At 45.2% G+C, this 18,629-nt stretch overlaps 1 protein-coding gene across 2 annotated transcripts in view; it reads right to left on the bottom strand.

Annotated features, from left to right (window-relative positions):
- The window catches only part of LOC307133195 (tumor necrosis factor receptor superfamily member 14-like), a 39,981-nt gene that overhangs the window by 19,980 nt on the left and 1,372 nt on the right, over positions 1–18,629 (bottom strand). The gene's annotated exons all lie outside the window — the stretch shown is intronic.

An 18,629-nucleotide genomic window follows, 5' to 3' on the forward strand; every position in this document is an offset into this window, starting at 1 on the left:
AGAAAAGTTACCACTGAGAGAAAAAATAAAGTTTAGCAAAGTAAAACTTGCAGCACTGACTTTGCAACACCTTTGCGCCGCTCCTTTAAATCCGCGTTTCCGTCATCCGTGCCTCTGCGGCGCAAGCTTTCCTTTGCGCTTGATTTTTCTTTGCGCCTCGCTTTGTGTCCCTGATTTGACGTGGGGGAGGGGTCAAGAGGTTGGGGTGTGTACATGGGTGTGTACAAGGGATGAAGGCGTCCTTCTCGTTACGTCAATCAATACAATCTGACTTAAATTTGGCCACTCGCCCTTGAGGCTGAGCAACTGTGCTGATCTCTCGCTGTCTCAATTAATTTGCCCAATCTCATTCACTTTCTATGCAGAGGATGATCCATCGATGTCTAGCATTCTGGTGTAAGGGCTATAAATACCCATGTTGCATGCATGCAGCTCTCAGCTATGTTAACTAACCAAACTACATCAGGAATCATTTCTTGAATCTGTCTGACACATCATCAGTGTTGGGGTAAAGTGTTACAAGTAGAGCTGTCAATTTAACTCATTAATTAAAAAAAACCACATGATTAAAAAAATGTATGCAATTAATCATGCCCAATATATTCTTGTGTTCAAAGACAGCTAGATGATATGTAGCAGAATGACACACAGAGGTCTCGAGATCCATACGGTCTGGGGCTCGCGCTGATGACGTAACGAGAAGGACGCGCCTTCGTCCCTTGTACACACCCATGTACACACCCCAACCTCTTGACCCCTCCCCCACGTCAAATCAGGGACACAAAGCGAGGCGCAAAGAAATATGAAGCGCAAAGGAAAGCTTGCGCCGCAGAGGCACGGATGACGGAAACGCGGATTTAAAGGAGCGGCGCAAAGGTGTTGCAAACTCAATGCTGCAAGTTTTACTTTGCTAAACTTTATTTTTTCTCTCGGTGGTAACTTTTCTTTTGCAATTATTATTTTTTTACTTGCAAAAAAGCATTTTTTTCTCAATATTCTATTTTTTTTTGTGCAAAATTATTATTTTTTTTTTGCAAAACTTTTTTTTTTGCAAAACATATTTTTTGTTTGCAAAACATTGTGTTATTTTGCAGATATATGTGGCCCTATTTTGACTCCATACTTTTTCGCCAGCTCCTTATTCGCCAAACTATCCGTTCCACCTTAAAAATGTTGAATGGTTGTTAACCCCGCCCCCATTGCGTTTGGCTCTGTTTTTTTAAAGGAACAGTAGTACCAGAAATATGAGTTTGACATTAGAGGTTGTCTTTTTTGGATAGGGCAGCATATTTGGTTATAAGCAGATATGGGGTTCATATTTCAACAACTACACATCAGAAAATGTTGTGATGCAGAATTTCTGTAGATAATACATTTATCTATACCTCTACGTGCTCAATTCTTTGAGAACTTGTATAATAATTAAATAATGACACCTCTATTATGCTTTGTTGACTCATATAGTTGCATGGAGATACATGTTCTGGGGTTCATCTTTCAACAACTACACATTAGAAAATGTTGTGATGCAGAATATCTTTAGATAATACACTCCTCTATACCTCTACATTGTGTTTTTCTTGAGAACTTTTATAATAATTAAATAATGACACCTCTATTATGCTTTGTCGACTCATATAGTTGCATGGAGGTGCATGTTCTGGGGTTCATCTTTCAACAACTACACATCAGAAAATGTTGTAATGCAAAATTTCTTTAGATAATACATTTATCTATACCTCAACGTGCTCAATTTTTTGAGAACATTTATAATAATTAAATAATGACACCTCTATTATGCTTTTTCGACTCATATAGTTGCATTGAGATGCATGTTCTGGGGGTCATATTTCAACAACTACACATCAGAAAATGTTGTGATGCAGAACATCTTTAGATAATACATTTATCTATACCTCTACATGCTCAATTCTTTGAGAACTTTTATAATAATTAAATAATGACACCTCTATTATGCTTTGTCGACTCATATAGTTGCATGGAGATACATGTTCTGGGGTTCATATTTCAACAACTACACATCAGAAAATGTTGTGATGCAGAATTTCTGTAGATAATACATTTATCTATACCTCTACGTGCTCAATTTTTTGAGAACTTGTATAATTAAATAATGACACCCCCATTATGCTTTGTTGACTCATTTAGTTGCATGGAGATGCATGTTCTGGGGTTCATATTTCAACAACTACACATCAGAAAATGTTGTGATGCAAAATATCTTTAGATAATACACTTCTCTATACCTCTTCGTTGTGTTTTTCTTGAGAACTTTTATAATAATTAAATAATGACACCTCTATTATGCTTTGTCGACTCATATAGTTGCATGGAGATGCATGTTCTGGGGTTTATATTTCAACAACTACACATCAGAAAATGTTGTGATGCAGAATTTCTGTAGATAATACATTTATCTATACCTCTACGTGCTCAATTTTTTGAGAACTTGTATAATAATTAAATAATGACACCTCTATTATGCTTTGTCGACTCATATAGTTGCATGGAGATGCATGTTCTGGGGTTCATCTTTCAACAACTACACATCAGAAAATGCTGTAATGTGGATTTCTTTTGAGAATTAATTTACCTCTATGTGCTCGATTTTGTTTAGAACTTGTGAAAAAATAAAGTAATGCCACCTATATAAATGTTTATGTATGTGTATATATATGTATGTGTATATATATATATATATATATAAACATAAACCTGTTAGAATGAAGTACATTACGACATAACATTAAATCTCAGTTTAAGACATTATGTTCCTCTTTATTTTTTAAAAGACAAGACATTTAGTAAGAAATAGAGATTAAATACAAAAGTACATTGAACTAGAATTAGAATTTAATGAAAATGCTGCCCTATCCAAAAAAGACAACCTCTAATGTCAAACTCATATTTCTGGTACTACTGTTCCTTTAAAAAAACAGAGCCAAACGCAATGGGGGCGGGGTTAACAACCATTCAACATTTTTAAGGTGGAACGGATAGTTTGGCGAATAAGGAGCTGGCGAAAAAGGAACTGGAGTCAGCCTCGTAGATTATTTCTTCTTCAGCGACTCACCTCGCTGAGCTCTGGATCGAAGCCTGCCGTCGACACGCACCCAGCGGAACTCTGCAGCCTGAGGACGTCGGACTCTCTGCCTTCAGCCTTCCTTCCAGCTACGCCATCCGACACATATCCTTTTATTACAAATAACATACGTGTTTGCCACACACTCAAAAAGAGCCGAGACGTTGTTTCAAATGTCTTGTTTCTGCGCCTCGTGTAGAGGCTTTCTCTCGGACGAGGATCGGCACATCATCTGCGTTTCATGTCTCGGACAAGACCACGCGCAGGCCGCGCTCAACCAGGGCGGCTGCCCGGAGTGCGACGAACTGGCGCTGCAGACCCTTCGGGCTCGGCCTCAGGAAAAGGGATATTACGCTCTTCCTCCCCTCGAGGAAGCCGTCGCTGCACACCTTTGCCCACCCTCCGCCAGAGGTTGGCAATCAAAAGCTGTGCACCCATCTAAGTTCCAGCCTCGCCGGTCGAGCATACGCCTCTGCCGGCCAGGCGGCCTCAGCACTTCACTCTATGGCGGTGCTTCAGGTCTTCCAGGCCAAACTCCTCCGTTCCCTGGATGAGTCTGTCCCTGATACCGAGGCTCTGAAGGACCTGCGCGCAACCAAGGCCAACACTCAGGCGATCGGCAGATGCATGGCCAACTTGACGGTGTTGGAACGCCATTTGTGGCTTAACCTGACCGAAATGAAAGACTCAGACAAGACCGCTTTCCTGGACGCGCCCATGTCGCCTTCAGGACTATTCGGTCCCTCTGTGGTTGGGTTCTAAGAACGCTTCACAGAGGCGCAAAAGGCTTCACAGGCAATGCGACATTTCCTGCCCAAGCGTTCCAGCTCCTCTGCTAGCCGTCACGCTAAAGCTGGACCAGCCCAGCCCAGCCCACCAAGGCGGCGCCACCAGCTCACCAGCCTCGCACGGCTTCTAAGCCCGGAAAGCGTTCCCGCTCTATGAGCCGCAGCAGACCGCCAGAGCGTCGAGGTCCCCGACCCAGCAATGTGTCGAAACTTGAGCCACCGAAGCCGTCCTAGCCAGAGGCACAAAGAGAAGGCGGATAATACCCGCTTCGGCCGGTTTACCACCTCGCTCTCGTCCAAAACGTGCCCCAGCTCCCTTCAACCAGGTGGCTGGGCACATCACATACACAGCCAACGAGCCCGCAAACAAACGCGCTCGCCTGTACACAAACGCCGTTTTCGCACTGTGGAAGAGACAACGGTGAGAAGCGACACAAGTCATGTGCTTCGAACCGAAATATCAAAACTGTTAATGAAAGGGGCGGTGGAAGCCGTACACCACTCACAGAGCGAGTCAGGCTTTTACAGTCGTTACTTCCTTGTACCAAAAAAAGACGGTGGTCTCAGGCCCATTCTAGATCTCAGACATCTGAACAAGGCCCTTATGAAGCGCCCGTTCAAAATGTTGAAAATGAAACAAATCTTTGTGCACGTTCGCCCGGGAGATTGGTTTTTCACTGTGGATCTAGAGGATGCCTATTTCCACATAAAAAATAGCCCCTCATCACAGGCCATTCTTGAGATTCGCCTTCGAGGGGAAAGTTTACCAATACAGGGTGCTACCCTTTGGTCTATCTCTGGCTCCCCGCACGTTTACGAAGTGCATGGAAGCGGCGCTAACCCCGCTGAGGCTTCGGGGAATGAGAATTCTTAACTATCTCGACGACTGGCTCATAATAGCTCAGTCAGATACAGTTATTGAACCACAGATCTTGGCTTCTCAACCATTTAAATTGCTTGGGCCTCAGAATCAACGTGGCAAAGAGTTCATTGTCTCCCACACAGAACGTTTTGTTTCTGGGAACAGTGTTAGACTCACTGCAGATGAACGCGCGACTGATGTCACAGCGCGCGCTCTCTGTTCAGAACCGAGCGGTTTCCCTCAGGTCCGGTGCATTCACTCCTCTCAAACACTTTCAGTGGATGTTGGGTCTCATGGCCTCGGCGACGCCAGTCCTCAGACTAGGTCTGTTATGCTGGGTACACACCAAAAGATTTTTTACATCTTATAAGATTTTCAAAATGTGATAGACCACACACATGAGGACATATAATCCTAGATTGAACCGTTTTGCTCCTATAATGTGTGGTGTGCCATGATGTGACAAAGACAGCACACCACACACGAACAGATTTTCAACCAGAGTCCCGACTGTAAACACAGGAATTCTCGAAAAATCTCGCGAGACTTCAGAATAAGTATGGCGATGATTGGCACAAATATCAATTTCGATCTTGATTCAATATCAATTCATATAGCCTACTGTACATATAAGGAAAGTTTGCCTTTTTAGCACTATTTTAAACTTTTCTTGGGTAAATTATATTTGCTTGGAATCATTAATATTCACTTGTGTGTGCTTATATAAGTATCATTAAAAATATTTGGATGTAAATTGTTAACGTTTTAAAATTTCACATTTAAAGAAATCTAGTGTTTGATCATAAATATGTATTTAAATGCAAAACCTAAAAATAAGTAAGCAGTTATGATCTGCAATACTTTGAGCAACCAGACATGTGAGCGCTCCGTGAACCACGTAGCTACTTGAGCGCGCACGCCGCCGGGAGATGAGAGCATGTCGGAACTCTGTTTTTCCACGCCTCTGGCTTTAACTTTTATGCCACATTAGCGCCAAAACGCTATATTTATTGTTTGAATTTCGTATTCAAGTTTAAAACCTTAGACTTTCAAGTTTCATATCAAAAGCAGGGTTGAGAGAAAGAGAGAGAGACGCATGAGTGACAGAGAGATGGAGAGAGAGAGAGCATGGAAAGGAAATTAACGAATACGCTGCGTGTTTTAAATAGTTAAAAAGTTAATGAATAACAACGCGCAATATGTGGCAGCCGGTTGATTCTGTGGCGCACCGCCACTAATTAGTCTATGTGTGGGAAACACTGATGTTACAGAGTGAGCTAGATGAGTAATGGTAAAAAAAAAAAAAAAATCACACTGCTGTTTCTTTATAATTGTTGTCCTCAGGTGTCTCTTGGAAAATAGCTATATTATTCTCTTTGAAATTGCCTTATTAAATAATCTTTAAATAATTGTTTTTATAGTCTGAGTTATAGTCAGTTCATGACTATTTCATCTCTCAGCGTGCTTTCGGATTGAATCTTATTTCGTTTCACGTGAGTGTGCGCGTGTTTGTCCTAGGGGTTCCCCCCACACATCAGGATTTCTGATCGTAAATATTCAACATGTTCAATATTTACGATTCGCGATCGGGACGGCTCCGACGTTCTTCCGAGCAGGTTCGGACACTCTTAACACACTTCACACCACAGGAAAATCTGATAAGATAATCTTTAGAACCATCAAGATAATCGGGACATAGCTAGGATTGTCGGAAGGGGGGAAAATCGGCCCAAAATCAGCCCGATTATCTTTTGGTGTGTACCCAGCATTACACATGCGCCCCCTACAGCGCTGGCTGAATCGCCGCGTTCCAGCTCATGCATGGCTCTCGGGCCGATTAAAAATCAAGGTAGACCCCAGCTGTATGTTGGCTCTGGCTCCTTGGAAAAATCCCGTCTGGTAACAGACGGGCGTGAGCTTTGGCACTGTTACGAAGTGGAAAGTTATCTCGACAGATGCATCCAACCTAGGTTGGGGAGCCCTTCACGAGGGCAGGCCAGTCTCCGGTGTCTGGTCAGACTCGGAAAAGAGCTTTCACATAAACTGTCTAGAGATGAAAGCGGTCACGCTGAGAGCTTTCCTTCCGTACATAAAGCACCACCATGTCCTGATCCGAACGGACAGCAGGTCAGTGGTAGCCTATATAAATCGCCAGGGCAGTCTAAGATCTGTTGGTCTACACACAATGGCAGAAAAAGTCCTAATATGGGCAGGGCACAACCTGAGCTCGCTGAGAGCGACTCATGTGCCAGGCATTCTGAATTTGGGTCCGGACATGCTGTCCAGGGGCAAAGTGTCCCCAGCAGAGTGGTCTCTTCACCCACAAACGATTCAGACAATTTGGGGCATGTTTGGAGAGGCAAAAGTGGATCTTTTCGCCTCACAAGACAATGCTCAATGCGTTGGCCCACGAATGGCCCAACCTCCCTCTTTATGCTTTTCCCCCAATCTCAATGTTACCTCAGGTCATAGAGAGGATCAGGGAGAGCAAATGCACTGTGCTTTTAATACCCCCGCTTTGGAGAAATCAACCATGGTTCTCACTGCTAAGTCGGATGTCAGATACAGCCCCGTGGCCAATTCCGCTGAGGAGAGACCTCCTCATGCAGGCGAAACGGCAGATCTGGCATCCCCGTCCCGATCTATGGGCGCTTCATGTCTGGCCCATCAACGGGTACATGAGAACCTCTCTGAAAATGTATTAAACACTATTTCTGAAGCCAGAGCCCCCGCGACTAGGCGGCTCTATTCAGGCAAATGGTCAGTCTTTTCGGACTGGTGTAAAGCACGAAGCCTGACCCCACATAATTGTGAAGTGTCAGAAGTGCTCACTTTTTTACAAGAGCTACTGGACACGGGTCGTTCCCCCTCCACGCTCAAAGTTTATGTGGCTGCTATAGCAGCGTATCACATTCAAGTGAATGGACTATCACTGGGAAAGAACAATCTTATCGTGCGCTTCCATAAAGGGGCTAGAAGGCTTCACCCACCTCACCCCCCCATAGTCCTTTTATGGGACCTGTCCACGGTCCTGGATGCTATGAAAGGCTCAACATTCGAGCCTCTGCATTCAGTGATCTTAAAGCTCCTATCGCTCAAGACCGCTTTTCTGCTAGCGATCGCATCAGTTAAGCGGGTGGGTGATCTGCACGCGCTCTCAGTGAGCGCCTCTTGTCTGGAATTTGGGCCAAACGACTCTAAAGTCGTCCTCAAACCAAGACATGGATATGTACCTAAAGTGCTTTCAACTCCGTTCAGAGCACAGGTTATTTCACTTTCAGCACTCTCATCACTGTTAGATGAGGAAGATGCTAATTTGCTCTGTCCTGTCAGAGCGCTGAGAATATACATAGAGCGTTCCGCTGCTTACAGGCAAACGGAACAGCTCTTTGTGTGCTTTGGCGGCCGCACCCGCGGGTGCGCGATTACAAAGCAGACCTTGTCACGTTGGATAGTGGATGCTATCTCGCTGGCTTATGAGTCTAAAGGTCTCAGCTGCCCTATAGGCGTCAAAGCGCATTCTACTAGAGGCATGGCCTCGTCGTGGGCTTGGTCTACTGGCATTTCACTGAATGATATCTGTACGGCGGCAGGCTGGGCCTCCCCGTCCACTTTTATCAGGTTTTATCATTTGGATGTCCCTGCCTTACAGGCTGGGCTTCTCGCTGTGTAATACATATTAACCCCTTAAGGCTCGCAGTTAGGGTTGGGCATCGAGAACCGGTTCCAACTTGGAACCGTTTAAAAAATAACGGTGCCATTGGAATCGTTTAGAAATGTTGTTTTCGATTCCGATCATCGGTTCCAAACGCGCAAGTTTTCGGAAGTGCTTGCCGCGCCCGTTTGTTCTGTTGCAGCCATGGAGCACGGTAAGCGGCGCTCAAAAGTGTGGCTTTATTTCACTAAAAAAAAAAAAAAAACGCCTGGGTCGGCACAGTGCAACACATATGACAAACTTATTTCTTGCACGGGAGGATGCACTACAAATATGAGGTGTATAAATTAACGAGTGTAGCGTGTTTGAAATGCTGCGCAGGTCTGTCCTCCTCGGGCAACCCTGTGCTAACCAACGTTATTAAAGGGATAGTTCACCCTGAAATGAAAATAAAGCCTTCTTTTACTTACCCTGATGTTGTCCCAGTGCCCTATGTCCTATGACATTTAAAATACTGTTCCTGCACGCGCTCCTTCCTATTATGGCAGAGAATGGCGATCAGCTAAAACATTACAAAAAATAAACAAATGTATCACGCAACGATACAGGGTGACGCGCGCCATATGTAAAGTGTTCAAGGGGCACACTATAAGGTTTCGCGAGAAAGAAACTGTATTATTCAGTCAAAACACTGAGCTCGGCCGTTATTCTGAGCGCGCTCCTCTGTGTAAACTATGAGCCATCAGCAGCCGCCGGCGCTCGTGCCTAATATAATAACTCGCACTGTTGTTGTCATTGCACCCAGGATAAGCACACACACACACACACACATGCACCATTTTGAGAAATAAAGCTCAATAGAAAAAAAACGCGATTCTCGTCTTTTCTATAACGTATATGATAAGAAATAATACTAATAATAAAACCTCCTGAAGTGAATATTGTGTACCGGTTGTCATGACAATATTGCACGAGGCTACTGCGGCTTGGAGTGCGCACACACAGGAACACGCGCATTTGAACAACAGCTGGGTAAAGGTAAGTAAAAGATGGCTTTATTTTCATTTCAGGGTGAACTAACATTATCCCACCTCGTCATAATCAGGTAAGTGATTGTAGTGTAATAACAAAGCCCTTGACCAAATTGCGAATTGTGGTGAACAACAACGTTACTGAAATTATTTTTCCCCCTCGTAGATAAATGTAGCTATATGCAAATTGCCCACGCTAGTAGCAGTCCTAATATGACTGCTGTTAATGCTATTGTTAAACCGGGACTCGGTGTGAAACTCCATTCACCTTTGCAGCAAAGCAAGTGAAAATGCCAGCGGAGAAAGTCCCAAAACTAAAACTCATTATTGAATCAAAATACAATTTTCCTCTGTGAAATGAGCCTGTGACATGTTGTGACTCCACCCCTCAAAGAATCGGAATCGAGAATCGAAAAGAACCGTAATCGAAACTAAGAATCGGAATCGGAATCAGAATCGTTCAAATCAAAACGATGCCCAACCCTACTCGCAGTCTGGTTTGGGTTAAGTATTTGTATAAGTCATAAGCACATTCCTTATACGACTCGAATTGTCTGGTCATTCAATATTTTTTGGCCCGACTATGTCTGGTCTATATATATATATATATATATACACTACACGTACATTTGCGTGTTATTCGCATTAAATGGCCCGACTCAGGTCTGGCTCATATTTAGGACTTTTATTATACCATATTTACGGGCCCACTTAGGTCGGCTTGGGTATGGTGTCTCTAGGCTTTCAGAGCCGTTAAGCGAGCACGGCGCTTTGCATTGGTTCCCCGTAGCGTTTAGCAAACGCAATACGAGAGTACTCTCGAAAGGGAACGCTTCGGTTACTGACGTAACCTCGGTTCCCTGAGAAGAGGGAACGAGTATTGCGTTTGCTTGCCATGCTTCGCTTGCTCAGGGAGTCGCTTCAGTCGATTAACCTGACGAACCTGGCGAGACAGGGTCTTTTATACCCTTGGCTATGCAAATTCTGCTGCCCCTGGTGGCGGGAATAGTAGAGGGACCTGATTAGTCCGTCCCGCCCAGTGGTCTCGCCATAGGTTCCTGCAGTTGCAGCGGCACAGCCAATCAGCACGCAGCAGCTTCCTGCTGAGAGCTGTGCAGCTGCACTGCGTTTTACATGGTATTTTTAGGATAAAAATTTGCTTCAATATCTCAAGGAAAGGCAAACGCAATACTCGTTCCCTCTTCTCAGGGAACCGAGGTTACGTTAGTAACCGAAGCGTTCTTTATGACCTACATGATTTCTTTATGATTTCTTGTAAAAAGATTAAAAAATGAAAGAAAATACAAGAGTTGGCTGTTTTTGTTTATTGTAGTCTAAGTTTTATTTTAAAATGTTTGTGATTTTAACTATAGCCTATGTTTAGGCTAAATGTTTTTCCACTTGCGAGAGCAACATAATATTCAGAAATTAAGCACTGTTTTGCTCGGAATCGGAGTTCTGCTTTGTCTTTATATTTTCGTTGGCAAAACAGACTAAAAACAATACAATGTTGTCTAAAACAACACAAATATTAACTTATTTATTATATTAAACTGTTGTATAAGATCAGTATCGCATTTGCACTCGGACAGAAAAACAGATGTATATGCGTACATATAATATCCTGGGGTGCATGTTCATTTATAGATGGTTTGTCTTTAACTTGAGGCAAAAAGCATATATGTGTTTTTAATGGGCGGGGTTTCTGGCTATATAAGCAGCCCATTTGGCCATAGGATTCAGGTTCATTCGACTGAAGCGATGATCGCTAGTCCTGAAGCCCAATAGCACGGCCATCTACACAATACTCTTTCCCGTTATTCTCAGGGAACCGAGGTTACATCAGTAACCAAGTACATTCCCTTTCGAAAACAGTTCACTCGTATTGCGTCGCTAGACTCATATGGGAACACAGTCTAGTCACGCCTGCTATAAAAGCTGAATGACTGAACTCCGAGATTCCAGCCTGAGGCATTAGAGTAGAACACAGTCAAAGGTCCGACGGGGCCCGGACAAAGGTCAGGGCCCCCAGAAGGAATACTTAATGGGTTGAGCTCCTTAGAGGCAAACACTCACTTAGACAGAGAGAACTCGTTACTGCAGTGCAGGCACTTCCAAATTATAAAATCTAACAAATGTGGATAGTGAGGGCCAGCCGGCCGCCGCACAAATGTCGTCAATGGATAGACCAGATGAAGAGGCCATGCCTCTAGTGGAGTGTGTTCTGACGCCAATGGGGCATTGAAGGCCCATTGAGGCGTAGGCCAAAGAAATAGTGTCCAAGGGGATAATCTCTGCTTCATGACCGGGAGCCCATTGATATGGCCTCCGAAGCATACTGTGGCAGGGTGAAGAATCACACAACACAGAATTTAGTGAAAACCCTCCGGAGGGTGGGTATATTGAGAAATGGTAAACAAACGTTGTGGCGGTGAAGTGTTGGTGCGCTGTGCTCTGCTTCTTCCTCTGGTGCAGGGTGACTCGCGGTGACGTCAGTGAGACGGTGTGGCCGGAGTGTCACAGGCTGCTGTCTGGGTGAGAGAGAGAGAAGGATTTGCGCGTTGCTTCATGGAGTGTAGCTCAAACTGGAGTCCCGTGGTGTTGTGTTTTATGCTCTGTGTTGATCGCCTGCAGCTGTGACGGTCCGGCCCGTGCTGAGTGCCTGCAGGTGATCCTTGATTGTTTCCAGGGCGACGCTGACGAGAGCTCGGGAGACTTGTCACAATACGAAGAGCTGCTCTGAATGTCTGAATTGGGCAGAACGCTCTATATAGACTCTTAGAGCCCTGACAGGGCAGAGTAGGTTTAGTTCTCTGTCAACTTACAACTAGAGAAGGGCAGACAACGAAATGACCTGGGCTCTGAACGGAGTTGAGAGCACCTTGGGTACATAGCCATGTCTTGGTTTGAGGACGACTTTGGAGTCGTTAGGCCCAAACTCAAAGCAGGAAGCATTCACAGAGAGTGCTTGTAAATCGCCCACTCACTTGACCGATGCTAGAGCTTGCAGGAGGGCTCTGAGGACCGTGGATAGGTCCTATGAGGATATAGAGGGGGGACAAGGTGGGTTTAGCCTCCTGGTCCCCTTGAAGAAGTGAATGACTAAGTCGTTTCTTCCTAGAGATTGGCCGGCCACACAAGCGTGGAAGGCTACTATGGACGCCACTTAAACTTTGAACGTGGAGGTGGTGCTGCCTCATTTTGAATGCTGCAGTGGTTAGGGTTAGCTGGAGTACTGACAATGCCGAGGCCATAAGGCCCAATGCCCTCTGAAATGTTCCTAGGGGGAGATAAGACCCCACTCTGAACGATGCAGCTAGTCGCTGAATGCTGAGAGCACGTTCTGCGTGAGCCAGCCTCTCATTTGAACAGAGTCCAGAACTGTTCCCAGGAAGGCTATCTGCTGGCTGGGAAACATTGCACTCTTGGATAAGTTGATCCTTTTTTGGTACGAGGAAGTATTATAACAGCGTTTGGTTGTAAGGGTGCGTGAGTTTGAATGGGCCCTTTGGCTGCAAATAGAACATCTCCAGCCGCCTGAACTGAAAAAGGGTCTGGGAGAAAAACACAAGCCTGGCCGCAGGGAGACTTAACCCCCTCCTCTTCCTTTCTATTTTTTGATCAGGAAGGCTTCCGAGGCTCAGGGTCCAGCATAATTCATGGTCGGGGGCCCTGGCATTCGGGGTAGGGGAAGCGATTCGAAGATTGAGGGCACTGTCTGACTTCAGCCGCTGGGTAGGGATGAGAGATCAGCGGCGCTGGTTTGGCTGACTGCTGAGTCGGCACATTCTTTGGGCAACTTGAAGCAGAGCTGGAGTGTTTAGGCAGGAAGTGGCGCATGGGTTGCAAAGACTTCTGCGCTTCAATGAATCACTCCATAAAGCCACTCACTGCAGGGCCGAAGAGACCAGTGGTAGAGACGAGGGAGTCAAGAAAGGCAGTCTTGTCTGCATCCTTGATCTCAGTTAAGTTGAGCCATAAGTGGCGCTCAAGTACCACTAAACTGGCCATGCTTCTCCCTATGGCCTGGGCGGTGGTTTTCGTGGCGCATAGGGCCAGGTTGGTGGCACTGCACAGATCACGGAAGGCGGCTGGGTCCAGACTCATCCAAGGAACACTTGGAGGACCGCCATAGTGTGCAGGGCTGAGTCAGCTTTACTGGCTGAAGTGGTTCTGCACAATTTAGATGGATGAGTCACTTCCATCCAATGGCGATGAGTGGACTGAGAAGCGCAGCCACGGCTTCCTCCAGAGGCGGCAGTTTCTCGAAGCCTTACTCCTCAGCGTCATCTATTGTAGAGAGAGCTGCAGAGGCGGAAGTGTGCAGACGGGCCGAATAGGGGGCACGCCATGACTTCGTCAGCTCAGCTGTGTTTAAAATGCAAATGCATAGTTCAGTGGAAATCTTGCCCTCTTTGGCTTGCTGTTAATGCTGTTAAACTGAATGTACGAGGCAAACTGTCTGCTTAAAGGGTAACTAAACCCCTGCTCAGAGCTTAACTCCACCCACTGGCAATTTTTGAAAAATGCTGGAAAAGTGGGCAGAGCCCAGCGGAGACAGAGGGGACGAACCGAGGGCGGGACTGAGCGGAGGGCATGCACCTGAGACCCGCAGTGACGGGTTGATTGACAGCTGTCTGACTCGCGAGTTGCAAAGATGGAGAATGACTGGAGTGACGCCAGCTTTGCAACAGAGCGATTATTCTCCTACCTTCACCTGAAGTGGAGGAGGGTGAAAGGTCTGTAGATACAAACCCGGAGCCTTATCAATGCGAGCTGCTGGCTCAAACTGCGTTAACTCCCGATGCAGACAATGCTAGTGAAGCAGCCGCGCAAGAGAGAATGAGACACCTGACCTAATCTATGAACAGTCAAATCCTTACACTGAATGCCACTAAAAATAGATCAGATATCTGATATACATACGATGTATTTTCATTCAAATTAACTGAATCAATAAGTTCAGACCTAAAAGCCTATTATAAACGGATTTCCTCAAATAAGTTAGATTATATACGCCAGCACGTAACGGTATTGTTGTTCGTTACGGAGGCAACCACTTGCGTGTCAGGGTTTGAAACTGCGTCTCATGTATGAAAATGATCTGTACACATGACGGGCGGCAATAATATCGCAAGAAAAGCCTGACGTGTACTGACAACTGCATTATTTAACTGTATTTTCTTCATTACAATGTTAAAGCAAGTGTCAAGTGAGTTTCACTCATAATGTTTCTACTTCATGTAACATGCCGTTCTCATCATGTGATTGGGGAAAACATTTCTGAGGGCGTGGTGAGCTTGTGACAGGGGTGTGGGTAGTGAGCCGTTGGAAGTACCATCCTACGTCACGATGTACCACAACGTCCAATAGTTAAATTCAACTGCAGTAGCCACCGTTCAACCTTAAGAGGACAGCACTTTGGCGGTTTTACACCATATTTTATAGAAACACTTTTTACTCAAATGTCAAAACATTTACTCGAATCAATGAACAGCATTAATAAAGCCCCAGTATTACAGATCATTAGCATCAGATCAGAGCATTTTCCTTGCCAATGTACGATCGCTACTGAACAAAATGGAGGAGATTCGACTCAGCATTACACACAGTAAGAAACTTTTGAACTGTAACGTCCTAATCTTCACTGAAACCTGGTTAAACAGCGGAATACCGGACACCGCTATTGAGCTAGCGGGACGCCACACACTCCGGGTGGATAGAACACTAGATGGCTCCGGGAAGAGCAGAGGGGGTGGATTGTGCATTTATATTAACAAAGCTTGGTGCACAAACTCTGCTATTGTTGGGAGTCATTGTTCAGCTAACCTGGAGTTTCTCATGGTTAAATGTAGACCGTTTTATCTACCGCGGGAGTTCACCTCCACTATTATCACTGCAGCCTATATTCCCCCGGATGCTGATGCCAAGCTTGCTATGAAAGAACTTCACGCAGCCATCAGTAAACAACAGACTGATCACCCGGAAGCTGCGTTTATTGTTGCAGGTGACTTTAATCATTCAAACTTAAAGTCAGTGCTACCCAAGTTTCACCAGCATGTTTCCTGCCACACCAGAGGAAACAAAACCTTAGATCATGTTTACACAAACATGGCTGGCGCTTACGTTGCGACACCCCTCCCCCACCTGGGACAGTCAGACCACCTCTCTTTGTTTCTATCACCCAAATATTCACCCCTCATCAACCGTGTGAAGCCATCAGTAAAGACCATCAAGGTGTGGCCTGCGGGGGCAGATTCCACACTCCAGGAAAGGTTTCTAAACACAGACTGGAGTATGTTTGCTTCTCAAGCCACCAGTGGCGCTCACACGGACATTGACTCATTCACTTCCTCTGTATTGGACCATATCAATACCACCATTGACAGTGTTACAACCCAGAAACAGATCACCACATACCCTAATCAGAAGCCTTGGATGAACAGGGAAGTTCGACTCCTGCTGAAGTCACGCAATACTGCCTTCAGATCAGGTGATGCACAAGCCTACAGTACATCCAGAGCTAACCTGAAGAGGGGCATCAAAAAGGCCAAGCACTGCTACAAGCTAAAGATAGAGGGTCACTTTTCCAACTCTGACCCTCGACGCATGTGGCAGGGCATCCAGGCCATCAGTGACTACAAACCCCCCCACTCCACCCCCGCAACCACTGATGTCAACTTCCTGAACGAGCTAAATTACTTTTATGCTCGTTTTGAAAGAGACAACAGAGAAACTGCCACCAAACTCAAACCCTCAGCTGACCACCCACCAATCACACTCTCCTCCACAGATGTCTGCAAGGCACTGAGCCGGATCAGCGCACACAAGGCTGCTGGACCAGACAACATCCCTGGACGTGTGCTCAGGGCATGTGCGGAGCAGCTCGCTGGGGTTTTTACAGACATTTTCAACCTGTCTCTTGCCCAAGCAGCTGTACCGACATGCTTTAAACGCACTTCCATTGTGCCAGTGCCGAAACACTCTAACCCGAGGTGCCCTAATGACTACCGCCCTGTAGCACTCACACCCATCGTCATGAAGTGCTTTGAGCGGCTGGTCCTGGAACACCTAAAAGACTCTATACCATCCACATTGGACTCACACCAGTTTGCCTACCGCAGCAATAGGAGCACAGAGGATGCCGTTTCCATGGCACTGCACTCTGTGCTCACCCATCTGGACCATAAGAACACTTATGCACGCATGCTGTTTGTTGACTTCAGCTCAGCATTCAACACTGTCATCCCATCCAAGTTAATAGCCAAACTTGGAGACCTGGGCATCAACACTTCAATGTGTAACTGGATTTTGGACTTCCTAACTGACAGACCCCAGAATGTTCGTTCAGGATTCACCTGCTCCACATCCATCACACTCAACACTGGTGTACCACAGGGCTGTGTGCTAAGTCCGTTTCTCTACTCCCTCTTCACCGCCGACTGCAAGCCTGTGTATGGATCTAATTCCATCGTCAAGTTTGCGGACGACACTACGGTGATTGGGCTCATCAGCAACAACGATGAGACTGCCTATAGGGAGGAGATCCAGCACCTGGCCACATGGTGCGCTGATAATAACCTGCTCCTCAACACCACCAAAACGAAGGAGCTCATCGTGGACTTCAGGAAGGAGTCAAGAGGCACACACGACACCATCCACATCAATGGAATGGCTGTTGAACGTGTCTCCAGTTTCAAGTTCCTGGGGATCCACATCTCGGCGGACATGTCGTGGACGACCAACACCTCCAGCCTGGTCAAGAAGGCTCACCAGCGCCTCTTCTTCCTGAGGACACTGAGGAAGAATCAGCTCTCCTCGGCTATCCTGGTGAACTTCTATCGCTGCGCAATAGAAAGCATCCTGACCAACTGTGTGGCAGTGTGGTATGGGAGCTGCTCTGTTGCGGAGCGCAAGGCACTGCAGCGGGTGGTGAAAACTGCCCAGCGCATCACAGGAACTCCACTGCCTGCCATCGAGCACATCCAGAGGAAACGCTGCCTGCATCGAGCTCGCAGCATCCTCAAGGACTCCTCTCACCCAGCCCACAGACTGTTTTCTCTCCTGCCCTCCGGCAGGCGTTTCAGGATCCACCGGACCAGGACCAGCAGACTAAAGAACAGTTTTTTCCCCAGAGCTGTCTCTTTATTGAACTCTAACCCCCGTTGATCCACTTCCCTCATAAACTGATAACTCTCCTACCTCACATCTTCCTTCACTTTGTTATTTGCACTACCGACTGTTTATCACAGTAACAACTGTTTACATATGCATCTTGCACTGCCATATCCTAACTGGATTATGCTCATTTGCACTGCCGACTGTATTTATAGTACCAATGTTTACATTTGCATTTTGCACTGTACTTCTAACTGTAATATGCAACCACTTTCCACTGCACTTTCCACTCTTTTTTCCGGATAGCTCTGTCCATAATTTATTGCACTACCCTAATCCACTGCTATTCCTCATATAAAGTTCTGTTTATAGTAATAGCCATCTGTATATTGTATTCATAGTACATATTCACCTGTAAATTCTGTTTATAGTAATAGCCATCTGTATATTTATTCACTGTACATATTCACCTGTAAATTCAGTTCTGTTTATAGTAATAACGTCTCTCTATTTATACATATTTATACATATTCAGTACATATCCATGTCCTGCACTTACGCATCCATTGTATATCCTGCACTTGCTGCTATTGCACTTCTGGTTAGACCTAAACTGCATTTCGTTGCCTTGTACTTGTACTTGTGTAATGACAATAAAGTTGAATCTAATCTAATCTAATCTAATCTAATCTAATCTAATCTAATCTAATCTAATCTAATCTAATCTAATCATTAACTAAAAAAAGTTGGTTTAGGGTTTAGTTACCCTTTAAATAACAGCACTGAAATAAGAATAAGATGTTAATCAGCTTTTAATCAGTTTATGGCAATTCACACAGGACGTGGTTAAAAACACGAGACGCCAGATCAGATGCATTTTCTATCTATCTATCTATCTATCTATCTATCTATCTATCTATCTATCTATCTATCTATCTATCTATCTATCTATCTATCTATCTATCTATCTATCTATCTATCTATCTATCTATCTATCTATCTATCTATCTATCTATCTATCTATCTATCTATCTATCTAAATTTCCTCACTACTGAATATTCCACAGTCTGT

The sequence above is a fragment of the Gobio gobio genome (genome assembly GCF_949357685.1).
Source record: "Gobio gobio genome assembly, chromosome: 10".
Classification (NCBI taxonomy): Eukaryota; Metazoa; Chordata; class Actinopteri; order Cypriniformes; family Gobionidae; genus Gobio; species Gobio gobio.